The 11,293-nt window shown below is 42.5% G+C and overlaps 1 pseudogene; it reads left to right on the top strand.

The window, feature by feature from the left end:
• Positions 1 to 1,154: 1,154 nt before the first annotated feature.
• Positions 1,155 to 11,058, top strand: LOC121844223 (annotated as a pseudogene).
• Positions 11,059 to 11,293: the final 235 nt, after the last annotated feature.

Raw genomic sequence — 11,293 nt, 5'->3', positions numbered from 1 at the left:
CTTAGGCAGACTGTTTTCCCACTATGGGTTGTGGGTAGTTGTTTTCTGTCTCTGTCTCTGCACCAGACAGAACTGTTTCGTGTTGGTCTATTTTTTGCTATTTTGTCTTAGTGTTCTGAGTTTAAATAAATATGAACATGGACACTTACCACGCTGCATATTGGTCCGATCCTTCATATTCCTCATCAGATGACGAGGACAGCCGTTACAAGTGTCTAGGTTTACTGTTAAGCATTTATTAAAAGACTAACGTACAAGAGCTAATATCTTGCAATCAATGATCTAGCATAAACGTAAGCATGTCTGGATTAATGATCTAAATGTAGCAATGAATAAACTTGCTGCATTTCATTAAATTGACAATTCGGTGACCTGTCATGGGGAAGTTTCAAAATTACACAATACCTGTTAGTGATGTTGTCAGCTGGAGATGATGTGCAGGAGCTTTTATGGATCTGAAGCATTGCATGATGTCTACTTTAATGCTAATTAGCATTAGTGACATTTGAGAGTAAATCGTGCAGACTATATTGATAAAAGACACCTTCTCCGAGAGAGATTTACATGGTTATCAAAATGTCTCACCAGGGTAAAGCCTATTGGAAATCACCTATTGGGAAAAATGAATGGTGGAAAACAAATGGATCCATTTCCCTGTTTGGCCACTAGGTTTTATGGGTATTATGACTCGTCCACGGTGGGGCTCTATAGAGAGAAATAGTAATGCCATCATTTTATAGGCACTAATTTTGCCATGGTTCGCTGGACAAAGCCTATGGGGAAATGAATGGTGTTTTTGTATGATGTTTGGATAAATGCAGACAATAAGGTCTGTTGGAAACACAGGTTTAGATGCTATACAATCTATCAGAGAATGTCACTTCTTGTGAATTTTGAAGTATTTCTGTAATAAAACAAGCACATCACAAAGGCTTCATAATTCATAAAGGTCATACTCACTGACTGCTATTATCTCATAGAACAAAAACGTATAAGATCTCCTTAGCCTGTGCGAACCTTATTTCGCCATCAATTTCAAAACCCAAATTTTTCCCCATTAATTTTTCCCATTGGGATGGCTGAATGAGCCAAAAGTAACTAATTTCCGAGTTTTAAGACTACAAGCTGAAGAGCTCATATAGCTCGACATTGACATGATTGGTTTACGGTAAGTGAGGTGGTACTTCCTGTATAAACACAAACTCCTTTCCTTGACAACTTCCTTCCAGCAGTGTGTGGCAGGGAGATTCCTAGATGTGAGAAGTGCGCAGGAGGACCTGAGAGAAAGGAATGTGTAGTATTGATGTAAAAAGTTGTGTGTATAAACTGTAGGGATACACATGGTGCTGGAGATCAGATGTGTCCAGTGAGAGAAAGACAGGTTGAGGTTACCAGGATCACAGTAGTGCAGAAGGTGTTGTATGCTGAGGGAGTGAAGGGAGTAGTAGAGGAAGATGGGTCCAGGGTGAAGGATCCTGAGAGGGTCCCTGTGATTAGGCGGAGGTCAGTAGAGGAAGATGGGTCCAGGGTGAAAGATCCTGAGAGGATCCCTGTGATTAGGCGGAGGTCAATAGAGAGTGAGATGGGTCCAGGGTGAAAGATCCTGAGAGGGTCTCTGTAATTAGGCAGAGGTCAATAGAGGAAGATGGGTCCAGGGTGAAAGATCCTGAGAGGATCCCTGTGATTAGGCGGAGGTCAGTAGAGGAAGATGGGTCCAGGGTGAAGGATCCTGAGAGGGTCTCTGTGATTAGGTAGAGGTCAGAAGAGGAAGATGGGTCCAGGGTGAAGGATCCTGAGAGGATCCCTGTGATTAGGCCGATGTCAATAGAGAGTGATAAGAATAACATGTTTCAGTATTTTTTATTTGTTTTGGTGTTCATGGCCATGGTTGTCAACTGTACCGCAGGAATAGAATATAAATCACAGTGGATAGATGTGGTGGCAGCTGCAAAGATCTTGGGTGTACAATATTTTACTGCAGAGTTACAAGGTGTTTTGAACGATAATATCCCGTCCTCCCAGTCTGCTGGTCTGGTGTTGAATCAGAGGGCCAAAGTAGTGGAATAATTATGACTTTTTAATGGGTGTAGGGTTAGTTGGTTGGGCATTTTTTTCAAAGTGTAATGATTTCATTCTACAGAATAGTACTACAAAATAGTACGCTGATAAACAGACAAATCAGTAGGTGGCGACATGCACTTAACAATTGTATGCGAAGCGCTTATAATACCGAAGAAGAAGGCCGTTTTATTGCTTTTCAACAGCTCTCGCGGGAAGTCTTGACTTCGACCACGGTTGCATTGCTGTAAATGGACACTGAGGACGTCGGATTGAACATACATCGGGGTTTTCTGGTTCACTGCACGGATAGCGCTGCTGCAATCAGTCTGGTATTTTATAGGCGTCCATTACTGGGCCTCAGACATTTAAACTATCTGGACTCCCGAAGAGGACGTTGTTCCAACAGACTCTCGGGTAGAGTTAGACGATAACAGACAACATGATTCTTGGTGAATAGGGTGTTGAACGTTTTATTGACTTTAATAGATCAGGTAAAATCTTATCCAGGATCTTTCTAAACTAAGATTAGCCCACATCAGACACTTATTTGTCACCACTTAAGTTTTGATATTGATAATGACATCTGATCGCTCTGATCTAGCTGTTTTTTTAAAATCTGAATTCTGCAACAAAGAAAGTAACTAGTGTAGGCTAGCTACAGATTTACTGTCACTTTTTATTTGAATAAACGCTGAAGAAAGAATAGCTTCCACTATGGATCGGGTAAGTTTAGTTTACTTTTATTAACAGTATGCCTAATGTGGTGTATAACATGTCTAGGTCTAGTTATCAACTTTGATCTTCCATATCCATACGTTTCATTTGAACAACTGGACAGAAAACAAATGGTGGCAATAAAACCCTGGGAAATGTTGTCCTTCAGCAAAGTAGCCTACTAGCCTAAAGCGCACGCATTGATACAAGGCAATGCGCAACGAGCAGGTAAAGTCAGAACCATGGAGAAATAATGAGGCTAAAGCTACGCCTTGCAGTAGCGGTAAAATCACCAGGAAGCCAGTGATAATTGCGTTGTTTGCTCTATAACCTGTTAGTTAATATGCATTGACAAGACAGTGGCAGAATAAATTCAACCACACTTTTTGTTCAGTCATACATTTTGCAAGTAAACAAAGTTACATGACCTTATGCATGATCAAGCCAGTTATTGTTTCCCGACATTTTAGAACTACTAAATAACTATTGATTTAGTTACCGCAAGTCACAAAGAAAACGGGCTGCCTCCACTATTCCAGCATTACCTCAGGTGCACATTTCCGTTCATTTAAGAACCAATGACGTACTTCCTTTTTGTGGCATTTCTGATACGAGTTTATTTTCAGCTTCATCTCAGAGTTCTAACCTGGTCAGCATCTCTGTTGCTTGGCAACAATACAGCTGCTAGTAGCTAAAGTTAGCTTGTTTGTCCAAAGTCCAGCAGCTAGCCTCTGTAGCTTAGCTAACAGGCAATGAAAGATGTAATTGTTTCTGGAAGGTTTGTTAAAATTTTTACTAAAGTTACCTAACAGACAAGAACAGCTGACGATAGCTAGTTCATGTCCAAACGGCAGTCCTACATTTTTCCACAAAACATAATTAGCGAGCTAACGTTACATCAGTTAAACAAAATTGTCACTCTGTTACCTTACAATGCAATACAATGAACTTTTGCAACTTGTAATTATTCTAATCAAAAGGAGAGACTTTTAGATTTCTACAAAACCATCCAACTTTATTATTAATTACGGCAGTAATGGAGGGTTAACGGTCACCAGATGGTGTAGAGCAAAAAGCCCAAATAAGCAGGGTTATGTTACTACTTTTTATAGTCCTCCTGAGCCCACATAACTAACAGATTTGTGAAATTATACAAGGGTACAGACAGTAACAGACAGCAATATTTACATGGCGCCAAATGTCTGTCTCTAGGTCATTTACAGCTTGTTTATACAGAAATTATAATACAACATTGGACACTAGATCCTTCCCTCAACAGATGAAGTCCAGTGTCCATTTGCGATGTGAAAGAGAAACTGGGGGAGAGTTTTCCTGGCCCTGGCAGAACAGCATTTGACACAGACACTAATCATGCAGTGGAATGTAGTTTAGCTCTTATCACCAAGGCATTGTAAATAAACTGCCAGCATTAAGCCTCAGAGGCTCCTCTCAGGCCAACAGACAGTGTGAAAGTACTAATTGAAGAATATTCTAATAAAAGGTCATTTGAATAACAATGTTGTAATTTCTACCAAACACTAGCTAGCTATGACATCGCCAAAGTCAAGGATCGGTAGGATAGTCAGTTTTAGGAGGGCATGTGTGGCGGCGTGAATAGGAAGCCGATTCTAGATTTAATTTTGGATTGGAAATGTTTAATATGACTCTGGAAGTAAAGTTTACAGTCTAGCCAGACACCTAGCTATTTGTAGTTGTCCACATATTCTAAGTCAGAACCGTCCAGAGTAGTGATGCTAGTCGGGCGGGCGGGCGCAGGCAGCGAACAGTTGAAGAGCATGCATTTAGCTTTACTAGCGTTTAAGAGCAGTTGGAGGCCACGGAAGGAGTGTTGGATGGCATTGAAGCTCGTTTGGAGGTTTGTTAATACAGTCAGTTCTTGAAAAGATGTACGTGGAAAACAACGGCACAAGATGGCAGCTTCAGCAAGTCCCATTACTTTGTTTGTACCGATCCTCACGTTGAGAGCATAGCAGGAGGTACACAGTCTTGTGGCCTTAGAGCTTGTGTTATTTGTTTATGTAACAGTAAAGTCTTTACGCCCGTCCCCTCGCCCCGACATGGGCGCGAACCAGGGACGCTCTGCACACGTCATCAGTCACCCTCGAAGCATCGTTACCCATCGCTCCACAAAAGCCACAGCCCTTGCAGAGGAAGGGGAACCACTACTTCAAGGTCTCAGAGCAAGTGACATCACCAATTGAAACGCCACTAGCGCGCACCACCGCTAACTAGCTAGCCATTTCACATCGGCTACATTTAGAAGGGCCAAATGTATATAGAATGTTGTCATTTGCGTAGAGGTGGATCAGGGAATCACCCGCAGCAAGAATGACATCATTGATATACGCAGAGAAAAGAGTCAGCCCGAGAATTGAACCCTGTGGTATCCCCATAGAGACTTCCAGAGGTATAGACAACAGGCCCTCCGATTTGACACACTGAACTATCTGAGAAGTAGTTGGTGAACCAGGCGAGGCAGTCATATGAGAAACCAAGGCTGTTGAGTCTGCCGATAAGAATACGGGGTATGCCATTCAAGCTCACAGAATGGGACCGCCGAGTACTGAAGCGCGTTGCACGTAAAAATTGTTTGTCCTCAGTTCCAACATTTCATACCGGGTACCAAACTGCCTCTGGACGCAATGTCAGCATAATAACTGTTGGTCGGGAGTTTCATGAAATGGGTTTCCATAGCTGAGCAGCCGCACACAAGCCTAAGATCACCATGCGCAATGCGAAGCGTCGGCTGGAGCGGTGTAAGGCTCGCCGCCGACGGACAAATCTGGGTTTGGTGGATGCCAGGACAATGCTACCTGCCCCAATGCATAGTGCCAACTGTAAAGTTTGGTGGAAGAGGAATAATTGTCTGGGACTGTTTTTCATGGTTCGGGCTAGGCCCCTTAGTTCCAGTGAAGGGAATTCTTAACGCAATAGCATACAATGACATTCTGCCCTTCCAACTTTGTGGTAACAGTTTGGGGAAGGCCCTTTCCTGTTTCAGCATGACAATGCTCCTGTGCACAAAGTGAGGTCAATACAGAAATGTTTTGTCGAGATTGGTGTGGAAGAACTTCACTGGCCCGCACAGAGCCCTGTCCTCAACCCCATCAAACACCTTTGGGATGAATTAGAACCCAGACCCCGAGCCAGGCCTAAACGGCCAACATCAATGCCCAACCTCATGCTCGTGGCTGAATTGAAGCAAGTCCCAACAGCAATGCGCCAACATCTAGTGGAAAGCCTTCCCAGCAGAGTGGAGGCTGTTATAGCAGCAAAAGGGGGACCAACTCCATATTAATGCCTGTGATTTTGTTAAGAGTTATTCGATGAGCAGGTGTCCCTATACCTTTGGTCATGTGGTGTATGATGGGATAGTCGTGTAAATGTAACACAGGGACACTGAAAGTCAATCTTAAAATAATCATTGTTTTATCAGCATGCTGGAGAGGTCAAACTTAGAAGTATAAAGTACCGTTCTGAAGGTAGCTCCCTCAGGGCAGTCCCATTAGATCTCTTATAGACTGGTTACAGACAGGTTACATAGTCATAGTTCATAGGGTTGGTTCTGGCACATCTGGCACTGCCTCCTGTCTTAACTTATAGAACATATTCTGGGCCTCTGACAGATGGTCCTGAGGAGGGGGTCATGTTGCCCCTCTTCATATCTTTACCAAGTACAGGCAGGAACCAAGGATTATTTGACAAGATTAACATTTTCAAGGCTGCTCTTCACATGATAACATTTTCTATCACAGGATGTATAGACATTATGTGGATGGAATATTTACTATATCTGTAGAATACGTAGGATCGAATAGTGTGTAATATATATATACATATATATATATATATATATATACAGAAATAGTTGAATAGCATGGCCTTGCCTAGAATACAGTATACAGTGCCTTGCGAAAGTATTCGGCCCCCTTGAACTTTGCGACCTTTTTCCACATTTCAGGCTTCAAACATAAAGATATAAAACTGTATTTTTTTGTGAAGAATCAACAACAAGTGGGACACAATCATGAAGTGGAACGACATTTATTGGATATTTCAAACTTTTTAAACAAATCAAAAACTGAAAAATTGGGCGTGCAAAATTATTCAGCCCCCTTAAGTTAATACTTTGTAGCGCCACCTTTTGCTGCGATTACAGCTGTAAGTCGCTTGGGGTATGTCTCTATCAGTTTTGCACATCGAGAGACTGACATTTTTTCCCATTCCTCCTTGCAAAACAGCTCGAGCTCAGTGAGGTTGGATGGAGAGCATTTGTGAACAGCAGTTTTCAGTTCTTTCCACAGATTCTCGATTGGATTCAGGTCTGGACTTTGACTTGGCCATTCTAACACCTGGATATGTTTATTTTTGAACCATTCCATTGTAGATTTTGCTTTATGTTTTGGATCATTGTCTTGTTGGAAGACAAATCTCCGTCCCAGTCTCAGGTCTTTTGCAGACTCCATCAGGTTTTCTTCCAGAATGGTCCTGTATTTGGCTCCATCCATCTTCCCATCAATTTTAACCATCTTCCCTGTCCCTGCTGAAGAAAAGCAGGCCCAAACCATGATGCTGCTACCACCATGTTTGACAGTGGGGATGGTGTGTTCAGGGTGATGGGCTGTGTTGCTTTTACGCCAAACATAACGTTTTGCATTGTTGCCAAAAAGTTCAATTTTGGTTTCATCTGACCAGAGCACCTTCTTCCACATGTTTGGTGTGTCTCCCAGGTGGCTTGTGGCAAACTTTAAACGACACTTTTTATGGATATCTTTAAGAAATGGCTTTCTTCTTGCCACTCTTCAATAAAGGCCAGATTTGTGCAATATACGACTGATTGTTGTCCTTTGGACAGAGTCTCCCACCTCAGCTGTAGATCTCTGCAGTTCATCCAGAGTGATCATGGGCCTCTTGGCTGCATCTCTGATCAGTCTTCTCCTTGTATGAGCTGAAAGTTTAGAGGGACGGCCAGCTCTTGGTAGATTTGCAGTGGTCTGATACTCCTTCCATTTCAATATTATCGCTTGCACAGTGCTCCTTGGGATGTTTAAAGCTTGGGAAATCTTTTTGTATCCAAATCCGGCTTTAAACTTCTTCACAACAGTATCTCGGACCTGCCTGGTGTGTTCCTTGTTCTTCATGATGCTCTCTGCGCTTTTAACGGACCTCTGAGACTATCACAGTGCAGGTGCATTTATACAGAGACTTGATTACACACAGGTGGATTGTATTTATCATCATTAGTCATTTAGGTCAACATTGGATCATTCGGAGATCCTCACTGAACTTCTGGAGAGAGTTTGCTGCACTGAAATTAAAGGGGCTGAATAATTTTGCACGCCCAATTTTTCAGTTTTTGATTTGTTAAAAAGTTTGAAATATCCAATAAATGTCGTTCCACTTCATGATTGTGTCCCACTTGTTGTTGATTCTTCACAAAAAAATACAGTTTTATATCTTTATGTTTGAAGCCTGAAATGTGGAAAAAGGTCGCAAAGTTCAAGGGGGCCGAATACTTTCGCAAGGCACTGTAATAGCCTCAGATATGAGGTTTACATCTAATTGTTGTATAAGATGAATGAGTGAGGATGATACTGTTTGTAAAATTGTGTAATGTGATTTTGTACTTTTTATTGAAGGAAACTCCAATTCCCTTTGGAGTTGAACTAAATCAGAGGACCGCCTATGAGCCCAGTTAGGGTCGGGCATCCTGGGACAGCCCTTTTCTGCAATTCCGAATAAAACCCCAACTTCGAGAAATTCTCAGTAGATCATGTTTTTCTCAATCATGAGAGGACAAAAAGGTTGCAGACAGGGAGAGGGGGGATGGGGCTTGCTGTTCCCAAAGGGCAACGTCATGACAGTTGGATATTTGTCAACGGCCATTCCAGTGGTGTGGAGCTTGGGGTGGGGGAGGGGCTAATGCCCCCAAACCCTGATTATATAAATGTATAGGATAACATAACTCTGCTAGAAACCAACTGTAAAAGGCACCAGAAAGCGGTGGCTCTATTCTTCATGGGGATAACTCTATAAATTGACATTCATTTAATTCAGGGTGGAAGGTAAAACCAAATAATTGATGGATTTAGCTCTAAATACTACATCATTATGAGCAGCAGTAGTTCATGTGTTTTGCTTTTGCCTCTGGTTATTACGACAAATCACGGTTTCGCAGGGTGTTGGCGTTCGCCAACATTTTGGAAAGGGGAGGGGACATTCGGCCCATATCTTGAGAAGGTGGAGCTCTTCCTTCTAGCATATGTTAAGCTCTCATCCTAACACGTATGAACTCAGAACTAAATCGTGCGGTTGACTAATTACATGAGACATTAGTTCTGGGTTAACCAAGATTGGCTCAGGGGTGAAAAACTTGTTCAACTCCAATGAATACTCAAAGGTTCTGAACATAAGACAGGAGGCATTACAAGTGTACTACGTTTTTACATTAGTAAAAAAATCTACCACTAACATTTGAAAAATTTGCTGAAGTGATTGAAGTGTGAAGTAGAGAAAGAAGGTATTATAAAGTAATCAAATGTTTGGTCTAATGATATTCTATGTACAATACTTCTGTGGTCACCAGGACAGAGCTAGTCCGTCCCCCTCCAACCTGCCGGAGTCCCCTGGTCACAACTCTCCTGGTAGCACCTTACTGCTGGATCTGAAGAGGGTTTCTGTGCGGCTGGTCGACTGCAGGAAAACAGCAGGGCAGAGTGGAGCTGTGAGAGAAGGACACAAGGAGGGAGATTTGATATCATCAAGTAAGAACAATGGGGGGTGTGGATGAGACCACAATATGATTCTGTCATTTCTGTTAATTGATTGATAAACAGTAAACACTCAGTGGCTAGTAAATTGTCGATCCAGTTTCGTGAACGGAGGGGGGTGTACTTAATAAACGGGCCACTCCACTGAGTGTATATTGATGATCAGGGCCACTAATTGTAAGGTTGCTGGTTAGAATCTCTAAGCCGACTAGGTGAAAAATCTGTCCATGTGCCCTTGAGCAAGGTACTTAACCCTAATTGCTGCTGTAATTCTCTCTGGATAAGAGCGTCTGCAAAATAACAAACTTATTTATTCACACATATTTCCAAAACCTAATTATTCAATGTCTTTCACAGGGGACACCCCTAACTCTCGTTCTCTCAGTGGGAGGGGCTTATCATCTGGGGAGCCTCAGCCACACGATGTTGCTGAAGAGACAGAGAAGACTCTCTCCAAATCAGAACATCTCAAGAAACCCCAGCAGAGACGTACAGGAAGAAACCTCACCACTGCTGCTCTGACTGTGGGAAGAATTTCACAAGCCGAAGTGGCTTCATTATTCACCAGCGGATTCACACCGGAAAGAAACCGTACTGCTGCTCTCAGTGTGGAAAGAGTTTCACTGCTTCTCAAACCTTAAAATATCATCTGAGAATTCATTCAGGGAGAGGCCTTACCCCTGCCTTGATTGTGGGAAAAGCTTTGCTTATTTGGGCGCCCTAAACATACACAAGCTAACACACACTGGAGTGAAGCCTTATAGCTGTGATCAATGTGGGAAGTGTTTCAGTCAGTCTGGCCACCTGACAACACACCAACTAACACACACTGGAGTGAAGCCTTTTAGCTGTGATCAGTGTGGGAAGAGCTTTGCTCTAACTTCCTCCCTGACTAGACACCAGCGTACACACACTGGAGAGAAACCTTATGTCTGTCTATGTGGGAAGAGCTTTGCTGTAGCTTCCAATCTGACTACACACCAGCGAACACACACCAGAGATAAGCCTTATATTTGTTATCAGTGTGGAAAGAGCTTTGCTTCTTCAGAAACACTAACTATACACCAGCGCATACACACAGCAAAGAAATATTTTTGCTGTGGTCAGTGTGGGAAGAGCTTTGCTGTAGCTTTCTCCCTGATTATACACCAGCGAACACACACTGGAGAGAAGCCTTACAGCTGTGATCAGTGTGGGAAGAGCTTCAGTCAATCAGTACACCTGAATACACACCAGCGAACACACACTGGAGAGAAACCTTATACCTGTGATCAGTGTGGGAAGAGCTTCAGTCAATCAGGAAACCTAAATTCACACCAGCAAACACACACTGGAGAGAAACCTTAGATGTGTGGAAAGCTTTGTTCATTTAGGGCCTATGTGGAAAAACACCAGAAAACTAAAAATGTACGATCTTTGTCCCCATGTGCAGTTGCAAACCGTAGTCTGGCTTTTTATGGCGGTTTTGGAGCAGTGGCTTCTTCCTTGCTGAGCGGCCTTTCAGGTTCAGAAGCTTCTAAAGCCATGTCAATTTTCTGGAATTTTTCAACCTGTTTAAAAGGCACAGTGTATATAAACTTCTGACCCACTGGAATTGTGATAGTGAATTATTAGTGAAATAAGCTGTAAACAAATGTTGGGAAAATGACGTGTCATACACAAAGTAAATGTCCTAACTGACTTGCCAGATTCCAAGAACACAGGAGATGTTACTATCCTTTGTGCAA

Source organism: Oncorhynchus tshawytscha, unplaced genomic scaffold (genome assembly GCF_018296145.1).
Source record: "Oncorhynchus tshawytscha isolate Ot180627B unplaced genomic scaffold, Otsh_v2.0 Un_contig_19232_pilon_pilon, whole genome shotgun sequence".
NCBI classification, from domain to species: domain Eukaryota; kingdom Metazoa; phylum Chordata; class Actinopteri; order Salmoniformes; family Salmonidae; genus Oncorhynchus; species Oncorhynchus tshawytscha.
This window is presented reverse-complemented; position numbering and strand designations above follow the sequence as displayed.